Source organism: Sinocyclocheilus anshuiensis, unplaced genomic scaffold (genome assembly GCF_001515605.1).
Source record: "Sinocyclocheilus anshuiensis isolate Anshui unplaced genomic scaffold, SAMN03320099.WGS_v1.1 scaffold914, whole genome shotgun sequence".
Classification (NCBI taxonomy): domain Eukaryota; kingdom Metazoa; phylum Chordata; class Actinopteri; order Cypriniformes; family Cyprinidae; genus Sinocyclocheilus; species Sinocyclocheilus anshuiensis.
The window spans coordinates 3,952,713-3,960,449 of NW_015539870.1; the positions used below are offsets into that span (position 1 = coordinate 3,952,713).

At 35.0% G+C, this 7,737-nt stretch overlaps 1 protein-coding gene across 1 annotated transcript in view; it reads left to right on the forward strand.

Annotated features, from left to right (window-relative positions):
- The first annotated feature begins 246 nt into the window (after positions 1 to 246).
- Positions 247 to 7,737, forward strand: part of LOC107685172 (chondroitin sulfate N-acetylgalactosaminyltransferase 1-like) — a 40,778-nt gene continuing 33,287 nt past the window's right edge. The window contains exon 1 of the mRNA XM_016481685.1: positions 247 to 328. The gene's annotated coding sequence lies outside the window, so the exon portion shown is untranslated. The remainder of the gene's footprint in view (positions 329 to 7,737) is intronic.

Genomic DNA, 7,737 nt, shown 5'->3' on the forward strand with positions numbered 1-7,737 from the left:
AGAGTGCAGGGCAGAAATTAATAAACCGATACAGCCAAAACGAAGAAACTGTCGCTCCACGGAACAAATCTTTCAGAAAAATAAGTTTCTCCTCCCGGAGAAGCGTGCGTGGCGACAGGAGTGTGTCGGCTTCGGCTGCAGGTAACAACGCACCCTTTATGTGCGCGCTGGAGGCGGAGGCAGCTCTGGGGCGGGGTGGCCCGGAGGATCCGGTTTTGCCGCTTCTCCGCTCACTGGCCACCGCATGCTGTTCCAGCACTGAGCGCGCTGTTCTGGAGACTCTGGACACTGAGACACGCTGTGACATCTCTTCTTCTCTGTGATGTTGGTAAGCCATATTCCTCACACTCATGGCATCAGATGCAGACTAAATGCATATAATCATCCTTTCATGAATACTTGAATACTGTTATGAACAATTATTGAATGGTATATATATACGAGAGAACACTTGGGGCTAGTTGTCACATGAAGAAGTTGTTACAAGAATTGTAGCCTATCTTAAGATATTTGAGTCCAAAGTCTTGTTAAATAAACGCTTGTTTTCTGTAGTAGAGGTTTTAGTTTCAATAGTTGATGTAAACCATCTTACACTGGCATTTATTGTTCTAATTCTGTCCACTGAACTAAAATTACAGTATCTTCATATTTTGTAAACAAGTCAACACATTTAAATCATAGGCAACTTTCAGACAAGTCAGCCATGTAATGAAGAAAAGTTAAACCGTGTCACACACATGTATAACATATATTTGTATCATTTTTTGCTGTTTCATGTTTTGTGTTTCATAACTGTTTTAGTTGAGCTGTAAAGCCTCTGAAGGCTGTTTAGTGGCAGGTTCCATTTGTGACGACTTACCCCATATAGTGCGACAACATGTTGCCCTATAGGATCAATAGTGTGGTAAATTAACTCTATCTTTCCTCTGAGGCAATGACAGTGGAAATGTGCAGCTTTTTGTACCCAAGTGTATGTGACTAAACAGAAACTGACTTTCAAATATTGAATGTGCACTTGTATAGTATCAGTTTGTTCAGGTGAGTTAAATGAGCGATAAGGAGAAAGATTTGAACAGTCTTGGTAGATCATTCTGATATCTCAGGAACTTACGTAAGTGAAGTACATACAGTACTGTTCAAAGGTTTGGGCCCAGTAAGATTTTTTGTAATGTTTTTGAAGTCCTTTATGCTCATCCAAACTTCATTTATATGACCAAAAAAACAACAATATTGTGAAAAATGATTGCAATTTAAAATAACTGTTTTCTATGATAATATATTTTAAAATATAACCTATTCCTGTGATGCAAAGCTGAATTTTCAGCATCATTACTCCAGTCTTCAGTGTCACATGACCCTTCAGAAATCATTCTGATATGCTGATTTACTGCTCAAGAAACGTTTCTGATTATTATGAATGCTGAAAAGCATAATTTGTGGAAACTGTTATACTCCTGTTTAAGAATTCTTTGAAGAATATAAAGTTCAAACAACATTATTAATATCTTTAAGGACACATTTAAACAATTTAATGCATCATTACTCTATAAAATTAATAGTTTCATTCAAAAAACATCAAATCATACAGACCTCAAACTTTTGTACTGTAGTGTGTGTGTGTGTGTGTGTGTGTGTAGGGAAAATTATGTTACGGAGTGCCTTTTTTGCCAAACATGATTTTCGCACACTAAAACTTTAACTTAAGACACCTTACAAAACTTCCCCGGAATAAAAACACCGTTTTACATTTTACAGTTGGGCCGTCTGCCAAACTGAATCGCTTCCTCTACACTAACAGAATAATGGGTATTATTGCTCAAAGCATGGCATGTAACATTAGTTAAAGTAGTAATTTCATTCGTAATAGACACTGGGTGAGTTCAGTAACTCCATGTCTAGACCTCAGACTCCTTGGACAATGGCAGCTTTAAATCAAAACTCAATTTTAATTCCAGTCTCTGCTCATTTTGCCTTACTGATGATGAGTGTGTAATAGTAATGTCTGCTCTCTGATTTTCATTTTTTTCCGTGCACTAATGCCCACTTTCTCTCACACACACATTCAAGCTTATTAATACGTTCAACAATTTCCTGGTCTATCCTGGGTTTGGAATATCCGGAGCGTTTGCAGCAGTCTGTAGGTGTTTATTATACAGTATGTGGCACTGAAACAAATCAGTGCTAATTCTCTGACAATACTGGCATGCAAATTCAAAGGCTTATCTAAATCTTCTAATCTAAATGGAGACTGAAGGTGAAAGAGTGTGATTTCTGCACCACTAGCACCAAGAAATCATGCATAACAAGACTGGCTCAGCCAGTAGTGTGAGTTTGGGGAAGAAAGGCCTGTTTGTCCAAATATCGGAAGGCAGGCAGAGTATTTGTAACTTGTTCAAACAGAGATTATTTTTACAATTTATATTGCGAAATGAAGTAATACAGGAATGTTCACCAGATTACCTGAATAGCTATCTTTAGAAAGAATTCATAATTCTAGAGTTACTGGGGTGATCTTCCTTTGGAGAGTGCATTTGCAAAATATAAATAAATCATAAAAATGTTAATAATAATAATAACACGCTAACAAAAATATTTTTTACTCTGAGTTCTTTGAGATTTTATTGTGAAATACATTCAGGGCTGCAATGTTTAGGAACAACTTGAAAATTTGGGTGTTCATATTCGAGTTTACTTTTTACAAGAACCGACTCAAACCACTTTCAGTATTTTAAAACCTCATTTAGAGTTAAAAAATCTCTTTCCTAGGCCACATTCCCACTGTTTTTGACCAATTCAATATGACTATAAAATACAAATTTTCATGATTTTATTGTGATTATTGATTATAATATTGCAATTATTGTGATATTTAATTTTTTTTTAATTCATAATAAGAAATATAGAGAATATTGTAATAATACTGTAAAATAAACACTGCAAAATAAAAAATAAATAAAATCAAATAATAATAATTTAAATTTTACTGTAAACTGTCAAACGTAAACCATTAAGTTTTTATTTTGACAGGTTGTCGATAAATAAAAATATGTGCTGCCATATCGTGATATCGGTTTTATTTCAATAAATTGTGAAGACCTAGTATAGACAAAAACATTCTTCAAAATATCTAATTTTTTTCCACCAAAAAAATTGAAATTGACATTTTTGAGTCAATTTCTGAAACGACATGAGAGTGAATAAATGATGACAGAAATTTCATTTTGTGGTGAAATCCCTTTACAGTGAGTTATTTTGTGCTACGTGCTCTCGAATGTTCAAAAAGTACCATCATATTTATCTGCAATTCCTGTTCTCTTATATCAGTCACTGCTTATATCAATTATCTTGCTCTCTTGCTTCCAGAGGATGAATCTAGTGTCCATCTCATGTTAAAAAGCTGTCAACACAGCCCTCCCATCCTGTTGAGGAGATTGCTATGGTGACAAGGTGTCCTCAACTACTGTATGTGATCTCTATGGCAATGAGCCGTCCTGCTGTTTTGGGCTGAAAGAAGCATTTGGTCAATTGAGGCTTTCCACAAAGCTTTTATACAGAGGAGAAAATTTAAATCATGCTGACACGTTACACTGCATTACTCGTAAATATTATTTTTAGCTTAGATGCATAGTCTATTAATGTGAAAGAAAGCCTTTGTGGATATTTTTTTTATTTAGCAATATTTAACAATAAACAGTTCAGATGGTATTTTGTTACATTTAAAAGGACTGTTTACCCAAAAATGAAAATTCTGTCATTATTTATGTATGACAATGACTTACTTTCTTCTAAAAGAAGATATTTTGAAAAACATTGGGAACCAAACAACTTTGGAGCACGCTTGACTTCCACTGTATGGACAAAAAATATATGAATAAAATAAAGATAAAGATAAATAAAAATTTTTCTGAAAATCTTCTTTTATTTTCCACAGAAGAAAGAAAGTCATACAGGTTTGAAATGATATGCAGGTTATTCAGTGTCAGATTTTTCTTTTTTTGGGTGAACTGTCCCTCTAAATTCCTACAAGTTAATTTTTGTCACATGACATCACGTGGCATAATGAGTCATCTTGGAAATTAATATGGTTGATTGGCATGTTAATCCAAGTTAGTCTTAACTTTTGCCATTCTTATCAAGTAGTGAAATATAATAAAATCACAAATGATATTATGTTCATTCATCATGCAGGAAATGGAGGATCAAGTCAAGAGCAATGCATTATGGGATACAGTATTCCTCACAGTTACTGTACAGTATACTGCACATTTTGGCCATTCAAGTATTCAATACATATTGAAAATTTGCAGATGGTGCACAATATACATACTAGGTTCTGCAGAAATTAAAAGACAGTATGCAGTTGTGAACATAGCCATTGTTTATATTGTAAATTCTATTAACATCTAGATTCTAGTGCTAGACTGGATTGATCCATTGCCAGATCTGTCCTCTGGCTGAAACAAGGACCACTTGTTGGACAAATGGGCAGGATTTGCTGTTCCAGATCTGTTCAAGAGCATATTTGTTTGTTTGTAAAGATTTCAGGGTTGAGAACATTTTTTATGAACAAGTGCCCTCCAATTGTGACTCAAATGTGGGAAACATGGTGTGTGGCTACTGGCTACATGGTAAACCATAATCTGTCAGCACTCATTCTAGACATTTAAATACATATTTTACAATGCATTCTTCCATACACCAAATCAAATCTGTTGTGCGAACAAATTGGTTATTATGTATATCACAACCCATTATATGCTGTATTAAAACACTTGTTTGGAAAGGAGGTCTGAATGACTGATCCATAACTTTGTCCTTCTAAGACTGCATGGAATGAAGACAAGTGTCCTCTAATTTTCCTCCTATGTAAGTGACTTGAGGGCATATTGTTCATATTTATTTTCTGTCTGAGGTTGACACAGTAGATATGAAGTGGCTTGAATTAAGAGGCACCTGGAGCTGGATCTCGGAAACCTTAAACTGAAGGAGGTGCAGATATTTTGTCGTAATGAGAGGCCGTGGTGTGTTTTTAAAGTGCTGACATAATTTCAGATGTGATTTGTTGTGTTGGGTATAGAAGGAGTATGAATGGTGGTTGTGTATAAAGGGGCGTGTTTAAGGATAGGGTTGTGTTTAAATCAAAATCTATATTCCTAACTCTAATTCCTGGTCTTATTGTGAATGATTAATTGGTGCTTGCTATTCTAAAGAAAAAAATATGTTTGTCTTCATAAAATTTAAATATATTAACTTTTCCACTGAAGTCATCAACCCCTTTCCTCCAACTTCCTGTCAAATAGGCTCCGTTTCAAAACCTAAGCTAGATAGTGAAATTAAACCTCCAAATTGACCATTTGAAACGCTATTCACACACAACAACTCTATCACATTTGACCCACAATTGATTTCAGTAGAGTTTTGTATTAGCATGCTGCAAAGCTAATAATGCGCTACTCTGATAAGTATTAAAATACATAACACACAAATGTTAGATAAAATAGTTAGATTCTCGATTAGAACTATTTTATTTGTATTTGGTTTAAAATGACTAGTAGCCTAAGTGTCATAAGAAGTGATGCACGGCATTTTGGGAACCGAAAATATTTGAATTAAGTAGTTTTGGAGGACCAAAATCATGCACTGAAACAGTGATGTTTAATTAGTGCTTCTCTAATGACACATTTTGACTGTTTTAGCATATACAGTGGGTACGGAAAGTATTCAGACCCCCTTAAATTTTTCACTCTTTTTCACACAACATGGATAAACAACAACAGGTAAACTTATCAGCAATGTGGACACTTAACTACGTGCAAAAATTCATTTTAGTCACTAATTACAAGCCAAAATGTGGTATGTTAGAAGGTGGAATAATTCAGTTCAGACTGAGTTTGGAGTTAGCATGTTGCTAAGCTAATAATGAGATACTCAATAACTATAAAAAACATAACACAAAAATATTGGGTAAAACAGTCGAATTATATGACAATATGCCTGGCAATAATTAGAAGAATTATGACAAAATGCTGTATCTTAGAAAGCAATAGAATTATTTGACTCATGTTTAGAATTAGCATGTTGCTAAGCTAACAACACAATTTAACTATAAAAACGCATCTGGGTACCTACACGAATAACTGTTAGCCGTTTTGCTATTTTAACCATTGGAACAAGCTATACTGTCCAATTAAATCAATATTGTTCGATTGAATCTCTATTGTCCAAATGAATCGATTCCTGATCAAAAAAACCCCACACTACTTATTTTCTCATTAAACATACTGTTTCACTCAGAAATGTGTCACAAACAGTCGTATAATGGGTTGTGAAAACGGTTTCCAGTTGATTTTAAAGGCAGGCCATATGGTACGATTTGGGTCGCACATGAGGAGATCCAACTTAATTAAGGGGAATGAGAATCACCTGAGGCCCAGAAGGACATCACCTTTCTCTCTCTCTTCTGCTCTGTTACTCTCTCTCCCACATTCCCTGTTTCTCCACGTTATTCTCCTTCCATCCCCTCAGCCTCTCTTCCCCTTCTGTTTTCTGTGAACTGAACACGAGCAACACCTGGAATTACTTTCTCTGGAGTCGTCCCTCTAATGCAGCAGTGAAACTGCAGGGCTTGACTTGGCTTGTGCGTCTGTGGACTCTCTTTTTCTCGATCTGGTTATCCCACCTTGTTAAATTAGCCGGTTCAGACAGTTCCTCTTCAAAGACATCTCTGCAACCCTCCAGGGAATGCTGATGACTTCTTTCACTGGTGAAGAAGAGGACAGCAGATACAAGAATCATGACAAACAGGCTCTGGTGTGTAGAATAGACTTGCAATAAATTATTTTACACCAGTCATTGTGATTCTGCAGTATCGCTCAGTTACACAATCTGAAGCATCCATTATTTATATTAGCATTGAGAGTTTAAAGGAAAGTGGTGGATCAGGATTTTAGATCATTCATTTATGAAGAAAAAATGTGAAGCTCTTTTATGTTCATCCTTGTTTTTTTTTGTTTTTTTTTGCGTCAGCCTTGTCTTTGATGATGGGAGCTGTACTTGCACAGGGATGTGGACATGCAGCTGTCTAATTTAATGAGAGACCCACAGGAAGCCCATGTCAGGCACCCATGCCCCGTGGAGACAGGAAGTGGTTTGATTAAGAGAGAAGTTGCTGCAGTGAACGGCAACTGTGAGAAGGGCTGTTGAGGGTTTTCTTTATTTCTTTCTCTGTCTTTCATCTTTCATCTTTTTTGTCTGACAGTAGAGTCTGTTTTCATACCGTCATCATATATATAAATTGAATGGTTGGTTTCATGTAGTTTTGAAACGTTTATGCCATTTTCAAGAAAATTACATAAAATGGTATAGAGTCATTTTCAATTTATTGACTCTAAAAATGTCATGTGGTGTAACCATCAAGTAAAAAACAGTAACATATTTTCCTTATACCTTGAATACATGTATACACATCTTAATCATTATTTTCAAAAAAGTTTTTCAATATATTTTTTAAGGTAAAAGTATTTTTTATGGATAATGTAAATTATTAATTCATAAATATAATTCATTTTTGGGAAGTCACACCACATGACGTGAATTAATTTGGCCTTGTAATAAAAAGGCCAAATCTGATATTTGTGAAACTTATTGACCTTGACAAACACGCTTTGATTTTGCAGTCAAATGTTTTTCAAATACTAATAAGATGGTTTGTTATTTCATTCATTTAATGAAGTCTCC